The 12,512-nt window shown below is 34.9% G+C and overlaps 1 long non-coding RNA gene across 1 annotated transcript in view; it reads right to left on the bottom strand.

The window, feature by feature from the left end:
- Positions 1-11,697, bottom strand: part of LOC144304530 (uncharacterized) — a 64,047-nt gene extending 52,350 nt beyond the window's left edge. The window contains exons 1-2 of the long non-coding RNA XR_013371482.1: positions 11,591-11,697; positions 9,742-9,784 (exon numbers count right to left, since the gene is read on the bottom strand). This is a non-coding gene — a long non-coding RNA (uncharacterized LOC144304530). The remainder of the gene's footprint in view (positions 1-9,741; positions 9,785-11,590) is intronic.
- Between the last annotated feature and the right edge of the window lie 815 nt (positions 11,698-12,512).

Below are 12,512 nucleotides of genomic sequence, written 5' to 3'. Positions count from 1 at the left end.
TACAGGGCAGTAATTTTGTATAATGTGCCTCAATTGAGTCGTCTGATGTTCTCCTAAGATTAGATTCAGGTCATGAATTTTTGGGAGAAATATCACAGAAGTGATACTGTGATCATTTTATTGCTTTCTAGCAGCACTACATGATTTTGATTTGTCCCATTATGCACAATGTTCCCTGTGATCACTTGATTTAAGTTGATGGTTGACAGTTTTCTTCATTGTAAATTACTCTTTTTTGCATTTGGAATTAAAAAGTATTTTGTGGGGAAGTGCTTTGAGATCATGTAAACATTCTATTCCTTGTCAACCTTTTACCCACCAGTTCAAGAATCTAGTGGTGTTCTGGGTTTTCAAATGATGACTTTTCATTTCCCCTATCATTTCTTCTACATTTGTTAGTCGACAATCCATCACAAGTGTTTTCTTCTCCCCATTCATTTATCCATCTATGCATTTAAATCAGTGTGAACTCATGGATTCACACTCTACTCGCTGGGCTTTAAACGATTGCTCTCACTATTTATTTTTATATCTAAATTACCTCAGAATTGCTCAGTGGGGGGAATCCCTTTAAGGTAGTGCTTGTGTCCTTTTGACATACCCTCTCAATCTTTAAGATGTTGCAGGATCACATTATTCTTTCCTTTCTCAAACCCTGGAATCAGATAATTCTTTGGAACTTTGGTTCTGTTCAATGTTGAGTTGTGTTTAGAAACCAAGATCTAGGAACTAGGTGTGTTTATTGCCATGAGGATATTACTGCCTCTGTGCCCTATCAGCAGACAGAATTTAGAATTACATGTACATGTCCACAATGTCTATTCCAAATATAAATTCCAATATATATTCTAAATATAAATCCACAATATATATTCCATACCCAAATTCTCATATTTTCTTCATTTTCTTTTTCTTTTGTTTTTAAAAAAGATTTTATGTATAAGTAATTGCCACACTTAATGCAGGGTTCAAAATCACAGTCCCAAGATCAAGAATTCCATGCTCCACCCACTGAGCCAGCCAGGAGTCCCCAAATACCCACATTTTCAAGTGTATTTCAATCTATCCATCATCTATTTTTAAAATTAGTTTCACATTAATACATCTGATTTTTTTAAAGATTGACATTTATTTTAGAGTGAGAGAAAGCATGAGCAAGCAGTGGGAGGGGCAGAGGGAGAGGGAGAGAGAATCCTCAAGCAGACTCCCTGCTGAGTGCAGAGCCCAATGTGGGGCTCAATCCCAGAACCTGGAGATCATGACCTGAGCTGAGCCCAAGAGTCCCACGCTCAACCACCTGAGCCACCCAGATGCCCCACTACACCCAACTTCAATCCAGCATTGTAGGACTCATTTTATATTTCACTTTTCCAATACTGGTATTTGTCCCTCCCTTTTTTTTGACAATGAGAAATCCATTTCCATTATTTTAAATCTCTTGGAATGCAATTTAGCACTTGTCATTGCTGCCATTGATGCCACTTGCTGCCATGCAGTTGTCCTCCTCAACACATTCAGCCTAGCCCCAGGGCTGCAGTTACTGCTACATCCCTAACTATGCAGATCCTTCTTTACTCCCACCGCCTCTGACAACGTATCCTGGGCTGCTGCTAGGACTCCCACAATTGCCGTCACCCTCCCAGTGGGAAAGCTCTCCTTGAACCCATTTGGGATCTGCTATTCCATGCTAGGATTCCTTCAACCACAGATGTTCTCTTCATCCCGCTCAGCTCCATCACCTCACAACAGAGAAGGGCTCCACCCTGAGCCTGCACTCTAAGTAGCTTATAGATTTGCTCAGGGAAGAAGGCAAGCAGGTAAGCAGGAAGAGAATGATTTTCAAGAGTCAGGAAAGTCAGGACATAAAAGTGGTTTAGGAAAATGCTTTTTGCATTTTTAATCATTCATTTTTTGGGGGATTTCCATTTTTACTTTTGCTACTCAATATCTTTGTTTAAATATTTTTTCATTATGATTTCTACATATTTGTTGGAGACTTAGAAAAATATATCAAAATTTTATGTAGTAGTTCTATTGCAATTCCAGTTTCTTTATACTGAGGCAGTTGTGTTTATATATTATAAAACAATATTACTTAACACATAAAGATCTATGAGAATTTACCTACTATATTATTTAAATGATATAGTTTACTCATTTGCAAAATAGAGATAATTATTAGTCCCTCATAGTTTGTTTGCATTCAATTGCTGTAAAGTTTTTAGACTGTTGTTTAGTTTCTAATACAAGCTACATAAATATTTGTTATAGAAATAAATATAAGTAATATGTTTATGGATATTATATTTCATAAGTATAACCAAACTATCTTAATCATTATTGTCCTACGTAATAACTTTCATCTTGAGTTTATCTGATGTTACTGTTTCTATCTCTTTTGCTTTGGCTTAGGGTTTTATTTTTCCAGTGTTTCTTTGTTAATATTTTAATTAATTTTATTTGCATGAATCTTTTTTCTCTTTAAAAATATTTTTATTTTTAAGTAGGCTCTACATCTAATGTGGGGTTTGAATTCAGACCCTGAGATCAAGAGTCACATGTTCTGGGGCACCTGGGTGGCTCAGTGGCTGAGCATCTGCCTTTAACTCAGGTCATGATCCCAGAGTCCCAGGATCGAGTCCCACGAAGGGCTCCCTGCATGGAGCCTGCTTCTCCCTCTGCCTGTGTCTCTGCCTCTGTGTGTGTGTGTGTGTGTGTCTCTCATGAGTAAATAAATAACTTGTTTGTTTGCTTGTTCATTCATTCATTCATTCATTCATTCATTCATTCATTCATTCGAGACACACAGAGGAGGGAGAGGCAGAGACACAGGCAGAAGGAGGAGCAGGCTCCATGCAGGGAGCCCAACATGGGTCTCCAGGATCACGCCCTGGGCCGAAGGCGGCGTTAAACCGCTGAGCCACCCGGGCGGCCCCAAATCTTAAAAAAAACAAAACAAAACAAAACAAAAAAACCCTACAGTTTTAGATTTTTACATTTAAGAGAATGACCCATCGTGACTATTCTTCTGTATACAGTGTGAATTATTATTGTTTTATTAATGTTATCACTTAAACTTACTTGAGATAAAGTCTATATGATCATAGTAAATTATCATTCATATATGTTGCTGGCTTTGATTTATTAATATTTTGCTAAATATTTTTGCATCCATAGTCATGAGGGATACTGGTGTCAATTTTGTTGTTGTTGAGGAGCAATGTCTTGGTCAGATTGTGATAGTAGGTTTATGCCAGTCTCTATTTTCTGATAGAGTTTGCATAATGTTGGTGTTTTTCACTTATTAAATGTTTAATAGAATTCACTAGTGAAATCATCTATGCCTGGAGTTTTATTTATTGGAAAGATTTTTGATAACAAGTTGAAAATTTAATTTCTTTAATAGATATAGGAATATTCAGAATTTTTGTTTCATCTTCTGTCAGTTCTGATAAATTCTATTTTACAAAGAATTGTCTACTTTATCTAAATTTTATAATTTTTTTGCCTGGGATTCTTTTTTTATGATTTTATTTATTCATTTGAGAGAGAGAGAGAGATAGAGCATGAGCAGGGAGGAGAGGAGAGGAGAGCAGGAGACCTGCTCTATCGCAGCCGGATCCCAACTTGATCCCAGCTTGATCCCAGGCCCCTGGAATCATGACCTGAGCTGAAGGCAGCCACTGAACTTCTGAGCCACCCAGGTGCCCCTGGCTTGAGATTCTTTAAGGCTTTTGACTCTTTAAATTTGCCTTTTTATTGTACTTGTGAAACTATTTTCAATACATTTTCTGCCTTATTATTTATCTTTTATCTCACTGGGGTCTGAGGTGCACTGACTTGTTTATATCTCCAGTCTGCTGTTAAACCCACCTCATGTATTTTTAATAACAGATACTATATTTTTATCTCCAGAATCTTTATTATGTCTATCTCTATTTCTACACTGTAATTTCTTAACTTTTTGTTTTTGTTGTTAGCATGTTTTTCTTTACTTAATTGCTGCTTTTAACTCTTTCTCTACTAATTCTAAACTCTGAATCATTTTGGCATTGGTCTTTTCCTTCCAGATTTATTAAAAATTTCCAGGATTATTTATGATGAGTAATTTGGTATTACATCCTAGATACTGCAAATGTTTTGCTGTGCGGAATTTCATTTTGGTAATATTCCTTGAGAGGGAGATTTTGGGTTCAAATCTTTGGAGAGATTTTGTGTTCATTCAGGTTATTAATTTCATTGAACTCAAACTGCAACCATTGTTTGTCTCTCAAGTGACAGCTCACATCTCAGATGGGCTGCTTTGTGAAAGCTCTACACATGCATGGTTCAGGTTCAGCCAGAGACTTGAGCAGAGGTTATGCATAGGACTGGGGATAGTCCCTTTCTAGCTCTTTCCTTGCTAAGATTTCACTTTGACTCTCCAGTGGCTCTGTTTCAAAGACCCGAAAGACAGTGGGGTTTTTTTGCCAGAGTTTTAACCTTCCTACACAGTGCCTGCACTTCAGCTAAAAGTGTTAAAAGTGGAAATATTACTCACACTAGAAGCAAAACCCAATTGATTGTATTTTGTCATTTAATACTGAATAACAGAAGTCTGCAAATATCCTATATTTTTCCTATGTGTTGAGCTGGTTATCTAGATTTCTTTTTTTTTGGTGATTACTTCTTTTTTTATAATAATAAATTTATTTTTTATTGGTGTTCAATTTACCAACATACAGAATAACACCCAGTGCTCATCCCGTCAAGTGCCCACCTCAGTGCCCATCACCCAGTCACCCCCACCCCCACCCCTCCTCCCTTTCCACCACCCCTAGTTCATTTCCCAGAGTTAGGAGTCTTTATGTTCTGTCTCCCTTTCTGATATTTCCCACACATTTCTTCTCCCTTCCCTTATATTCCCTTTCACTATTATTTATATTCCCCAAATGAATGAGAACATATAGTGTTTGTCCTTCTCCTATTGACTTACTTCACTCAGCGTAATACCCTCCAGTTCCATCCACGTTGAAGCAAATGGTGGGTATTTGTCATTTCTAATAGCTGAGGAATATTCCATTGTATACATAAACCACATCTTCTTTATCCATTCATCTTTCGATGGACACCGAGGCTCCTTCCACAGTTTGGCTATTGTGGCCATTGCTGCTAGAAACATCGGGGTGCAGGTGTCCTGGTGTTTCATTGCATCTGAATCTTTGGGGTAAATTCCCAACAGTGCAATTGCTGGGTCGTAGGGCAGGTCTATTTTTAACTCTTTGAGGAACCTCCACACAGTGTTCCAGGGTGGCTGCACCAGTTCACATTCCCACCAACAGTGCAGGAGGGTTCCCTTTTCTCCGCATCCTCTTCAACATTTGTGGCTTCCTGCCTTGTTAATTTTCCCCATTCTCACTGGTGTGAGGTGGGATCTCATTGTGGTTTTGATTTGTATTTCCCTGATGGCAAGTGATACAGAGCATTTTCTCATGTCAATCCCATTTACAATTGCACCCAAAAGCATAAGATACCTAGGAATAAACCTAACCAAAGAGGTAAAGGATCTATACCCTAAAAACTATAGAACACTTCTGAAAAAAATTGAGGAAGACACAAAGAGATGGAAAAATATTCCATGCTCATAGATTGGCAGAATTAATATTGTGAAAATGTCAATGTTACCCAGGGCAATCCCTATCAAAATACCATGGACTTTCTTCAGAGAGTTGGAACAAATTATTTTAAGATTTGTGTGGAATCAGAAAAGACCCTGAATAGCCAGGGGAATTTCAAAAAAGAAAACCATAGCTGGGGGCATCACAATGCCAGATTTCAGGTTGTCCTACAAAGCTGTGGTCATCAAGACAGTGTGGTACTGGCACAAAAACAGACACATAGATCAATGGAACAGAATAGAGAACCCAGAAGCGGACCCTGAACTTTATGGTCAACTAATATTCGATAAAGGAGGAAAGACTATCCACTGGAAGAAAGACAGTCTCTTCAATAAATGGTGCTGGGAAAATTGGACATTCACATGCAGAAGAATGAAACTAGACCACTCTCTTGCACCAGACACAAAGATAAACTCAAAATGGACGAAGGATCTAAATGTGAGACAAGAGTCCATCAAAATCCTAGAGGAGAACACAGGCAACACCCTTTTTGAACTCGGCCACAGTAACTTCTTGCAGGATACGTCCACGAAGGCAAAAGAAACAAAAGCAAAAATGAACTATTGGGACTTCATCAAGATAAGAAGCTTCTGCACAGCAAAGGATACAGTCAACAAAACTAAAAGACAACCTGCAGAATGGGAGAAGATATTTGCAAATGACATATCAGATAAAGGGCTAGTTTCCAAGATCTCTGAAGAACTTATTAAACTCAACACCAAAGAAACAAACAATCCAATCATGAAATGGGCAAAAGACATGAACAGAAATCTCACAGAGGAAGACATAGACATGGTTATCTAGATTTCTTAAGATTACTTATTTGAATTTGAAGTTTATGTCTCAGTATCATATTTTGTTATTTTTCTGGATTACAGTGAGTCAATCGTTATTCAGTCAGGAGAGTTATCTTGTATTTTATGTCTGAATATTTTCCTAATTTAGTATTTCAGTTTTATTCTCCAATCATATCAGTTATCCCTATGTTAACTATGTTAATCTACTTTGCCTTTCCATTGTATCTATCAGTTCCTATCCAATATCTATGATATCTTTGTCTTTTGCTCTCCTCTTTGAGAGATTTTCCTTCAACAACTGTTATATATAATTTTACTATGATTCTCCTAGGGGTTTGCAAGCCCATCTTCTACAAAACAGTTTTGTGTAAGATCACTGTTTATTTCCTTCATTCTTCATTCTTCATACCTTCTAGTCCCCAGATAGCATGTGGGGTGCTTAATACATTTTTGTTTTGAATAAATTATCCAAATTGAAATATAACTGGCTAATATTTCTTATTTTATAACCTGACGCTAGAACCATTGCCTGGTTTCAGTGTTGATGTTGTATTTTTCTTTTTCTTTCTTTCTTTCTTTCTTTCTTTCTTTCTTTCTTTCTTTCTTTCTTTTTCTTTCTTTCTCTTCATTTCAAACTATTTTATAAAGGGGAATTATGAATCTGCACATACCTCACAATTTTCCCCAGAAATGGGCTTGTGAACTTTTCATAGAGCATCCTAATTTGGATAGTTAACAATTTAGGTTTGATGAATATTCAAACTTTATTTCTTTATTTAACTAGGCTACATTTATTGTGGGTGGTTATTTTAAAAATGTATCCTGACAAGTTATTTATCAGTATTCTTTAAATATAATTACAATAAATGCCCAAATCCCCATCTCCCACTTACCCTTTCCACCAGAGCATAAAGCAATGGATACTTTCTGTAGCCTTAAGTGACTATTCCCGATAAATTATTATACCATATTGATTTTGCAAGAAGTTACTTCCACATTTCCAACAGAGAAGGCTTGTTATTCAGGGATTTTGGAAAAAGTGATTTCCTACAAAAATTTTTTATCTAAGAACCAAAAGAATAAGATTATACAGTAAAGTTGGAGGAGTCTGATAAGCATATATTTTATCTTTCTTAAGTACTTAGAGTTGATTGAGAACTAGACAGGATTTAAGGTTGAATTGCAAAACATTGTCTTTAGAGGCTAATTATATAAATAATATATTTATATAAATATTTTATATATATAATATATATAATTTTATATATATAAAATATTCACATACATGAATAATTTACTAGTATCAATTTAACATCTTTTTGGAAAAGCCAATTATTGAAATAAATATTTTGCCTTATTTAGACCAAAAAGAGAAAAATGGTTGGTGACAAAATGTATTTATAAGCCATGCAACTAAAAATGGTGATTTACGTGCTTGAAAGCTGTGCTTTGCTTTGTTAAATGAATCATTTAAAGGTGACACATTTGGTTGCAATATTTGTCTCATAAAGTCAAATACAGATTTCAGTTTACTTTTCTTTCCTTGTAGTAGAATTTAGTAAGACCTATAACTCAGATTTTATCAGTTCAACTTATTTAAACTTGGTTTTGCTTTTAAGTAACATATGAAGATTACCCTTAAAACTATACAAACAAACAAAACTTGCTTCCAGCACCTTATTTCTATACGTATTGGACATGTGAGTCTTTATTTCCTAACTAGAAAGAACATTTTCTATATATGTCCATATTCTTTCCTCCTTTCCAGACATGCCATTTTAGAACTCACTATTGACTAGATCTTCCATTTTAGGTCAGTATCTTCAAAATGCTTAGTGAATTTATCATTTTTTTTATGTAATCTCTCTGGGGCCTATAGTTGGACCTGTCTTGGCAAAAATATAAAATATGTGCTCAAGTGCTTTAGACTTCATTTCTATTGTATTTTTATTTTTCTCAGATGCTTTTTTCTTCTTACCTAGCTCCTGTATCTCTCACTCATTAAACACTCATGTCACAATCAAATCTGTTCTTATTACATCATTGGAAATCAAATTAGTCATTTACCACTTTATGTAATATAGCTCAATGAGTTATTTTTACATTAACTGTATTTGTATATAACTTTTATGTGGTACAGAATATCAGGCTCCCTTACTGAAGTAATTTTGGTGTCAAGGAGAAAATATTTCTCTTCTTTGTCTTGCTCTTTCCTTTCAAGAGAAGGCCACTCTGAACCTCCCTGAGGTCATGCCATGTAGGAGGCCACCTCAATATTTAAAAATTTTAGTTATCTAAAAAGCCAAACCAGATAAAAGTAAGATGAGAGATTATTTTAATTTAAGCTATCTGGAGAAAGTATTGCTATTTTCACACTTCAGTGAGAGTGTCTAATCAAGTTTGTAGAGTGAGTGGCACCGTAACAGGCTGCTGAAGAAAAAGTAGAGTGAAGATTTCTGAAAACTTCAAGTCACACCTTCCTGATAGTTTAACAATTTTGTTTATGGTCTACTTCTTTCCACTAATCTTAACCCTTACCCTATCCTGAAACTTAACACTTATACACTTTTTAGAAACCATATTTAGCTAGAAAACCTAAATCTAATAAAAATCTAAAAGCAGATTCTAATAACAAACCATGTATAACACTAATTATAAATTTGACCCTAACTTTAACTTTAACCATGTGTTAATGTTAATGTATATCTAAATCTAAATGTAATGTAGGATACCTAGAGCCAGGAATACCAAATATTCATTCACTCTTTCTTTCATTTATAATTGATATTAGTTGACATAATTAATGAAGTTGTTGAAATACCTACTAATGCCTATTATGTTATATAGACAAACATGTATTTACAGCCTTAATATACATAGAATTTTAATAATGTAGAGAGTAATCATAATAAATCATTACTACATATAAATACAATAAATGTTATCTTGAAAAAATCAAGAAAAAATTCTGAAATATAAAACTTGTTTAATAGGTATCACTGGATGGTGAGCTTATAGGTGGTTTCTTTTTTTTCTTTTTCCTTTCTCCTTTTCCAAATTTTCTCTGATATATAAAATTAATTTCATAATCAGAAAAAATATTATTTAAGAGGAGAATTATTGCAATTACTATTGCAATAATTATTGATATTGCTAATGCAATTATCAAGAAAAATAGAGAATAGGATATAGATTTGATTATGTCTTACATAAAAGGAGTTTAAGTGCTTTTCAGGTGAATGCAGAGTTTACTTGGTTCAGCAAACCATTCATCAATCTATACTTACATGTTTCCATGATCCCTTTGACAGGAAAATCCCTTTCTTCTTCCTTTTACACATATCCATGTAAAAATTGACCAAAAAAACAAAACAAAACAAAACAAAAATAATTTCTCATTCTGTACTTCTGATCAAATTATGCAAATGTTCTAGTATATTATCTGAAAGGAGAAAACATCTGAATCGTGTTCCTTTATTACTGAAATAGTTAATCCAGAGCATTTTTACAAAGGAATATTGGCTTAATGAGTCAAATAAGAAGTAATACAAAATTATTTTCTTTTTTATAAGTAAATAGAGGAGGATGGGGAGGGTAGAGGCAGTGGAGGAAGAAGCTCCTGTACTCTTTAGAGCACCTCATATATTACTAATGTTATATAGACATAAAAATAGATCACAATGCTTTCACTTTTAAAAATTAATTTAGGACATTAATTTGGATACAATATATTGATAGAAATGAAATCAAGTCAAATATTGACACTGAACATAATATTATTAATTATTAATTTTATTTATTAAGGTAACTTTGCAATTTAGTTTTGCAGTATATTGTCAGAATCAATAAGGAGGTTGCATAGTAACCCTACACTGCCTCATTCATATGTTGATATTGTCTACTCTCTTTTCAGATTTCAACTTAAGGGTGAAATTGCAAGTTATTATATGGAAAGCACTCATATAATCACACAAACTATTCACTTAACTAATAATAAGTTCCCTTTTACCTGTAAACTTTCTTCATTCTTTTCCCAAACGTGAACCTAATCTGGACCAAAATATATAATTTCCAAGTAAGGTTAAGGACACTAATTCTAACATTTTTTTTTGTCATCATGTAGTCAGCACATATAATACTACTTATATTTAATTTTATGCTGCCTTAAAAATATTTAAAAGCTGTATACTTGATCTCTCTAAGGCTAGGAATTCTATTGCCTTTCTATGGCCTTTGTCAAACATAAAGCAATGCATTGAATAATATGGAATGAATAAGTTCTGTACAGTTATCAGAAATTGTTCACCTTAAATATACTCCTGAAAGATCTGTTTTTTTCTTTCCTTTTTTAATCCAGCCTGCTTGTAACCTTTAGTAAAACCCTAGGATTATTGATTAGAAAATTTGTTCATAGTAAATTATGAAAACACCCTTCAAATGAGGATGGTGACCCCATAATTGAAAAAAAAAGTAAAAGAGTAGGAAACAAGAGAAGAATAATTTTGTTACAGATGCTAATATTAAAATAAGGAAAAATCTATTGTGTCTGTCCACTTTTAACACAGAATTTTGACATAGCTGAAAATACCATTGTGGAATCAAGCAAAAGGCAAGTAACTAACTCTATTTCCATTGATGTGCCCTTGAAGAAAGTGGTGTAGATACTTTTGAAGTTTATATCCAGAAATTTTTAAGAATTAAGGTGCCAAAGGGTAGAGTTTTTCAGAGTTGGTTGTGCGCATTTTCTGAAAACATCTGTATAAGATTGGAGTTTTGAGAATCTCTGAAGTTTTCCCTTAAAATGTATGCAGAGAGCACCAACCCTGGGTTTCCCCTGGTTAGCCCCCCATAGCACCCTGTTACCTTTCTCCGAGGACAAAACATCCTCGGTGCTTACCGCAACTATTAAATGACTTTTTGTAGCTCCAAAATGTCAATTCCAGCAAAGCATTAACATCCAAGAGAAGCTTCTTTCAATTTCTCAATTGCTCATGGCTTTCATTCCTGATGCTATCTATTGCAAAGATTTCTGAACTAACTACCTCTGAAGCACACGCTTACTGAAAACATTTGTAAAGTGAATGTTTAAAAAAAAAAAAAAAAAAAGCCTGTCACCCTCCATAAGAACCTCTGTACCTTCTCTTTGCTGCGCAGCCCTGACATTTCAGTAATTGCTTCAACCTTCGTGCAGCCAGGCTTTGTGCCTCCCCTGGATGAAACATTTCCTGGAGTCTCTATTTTAGAAGTTCTCTGCTTTGATTACTAAGGCAGTAAGTTTCTCCTCTGACCAGCCAAGGCTGCTTTTAGCCTGTCAACATGTCTGAATCAAGTTTTTCCTCAGTGAAAATGGAGTACCCACAGTGAAAAGTGGTTTTATCATTTCCTGTCTTCTTTAAACTCTTTCTGAGTGAACTAAATTTACTTGTGGGAGTTTTGCTTTGTTTTGCCTTTTTTTTTTTGCTTTATTTTATTATTTTTTAAATGAAACTGATCGATATTTTGCAATAACTCCAAACCACTGAGAAGAGATGTTTATAGGAAGTACCTCTGTGAGCTTAGGGCTTTTAAATAGGATTTGTTGGCAATCAAGATTGCTTCAAATTGAAATAAAACTCTGCAAGGAATTATAAATGCATGAAGAAGAAATAATCCAAAATTAATGGAAAGAATAAGAAGTCATTTCTGTCATCTTTGTTCAGTGCACCCAACACTTCCCAGTGTTTCTGTGTTCCCTGTTTGAATGAGAGGCAGTGGCAGGAGTGGGTAGCGTAGAGGACTTAGAAGCTGTGCCTTTCAAAGAGTTCACCGCTGGAATTGTAAACTGGTACATTTTCTAGGGAGAGCTAATGCAGTCCTCTAATAAGTGTGAGGAGGGTGTGTGAGGAGGGTAAGAGAGGATCCAGATACCTAGTTTTGTTTTGTTTTTTAAGAGTTTATTTGTTTATTTGTGAGAGACACAGAGAGAGAGAGAGAGAGAGAGGAGAGAGGCAGAGACACAGGCAGAGGGAGAAGCGGGCTCCAGGCAGGAAGCCCAATGTGGGACTCCATCCCGGGTCTC

Source organism: Canis aureus, chromosome 34 (assembly GCF_053574225.1).
Source record: "Canis aureus isolate CA01 chromosome 34, VMU_Caureus_v.1.0, whole genome shotgun sequence".
Classification (NCBI taxonomy): domain Eukaryota; kingdom Metazoa; phylum Chordata; class Mammalia; order Carnivora; family Canidae; genus Canis; species Canis aureus.
This window is presented reverse-complemented; position numbering and strand designations above follow the sequence as displayed.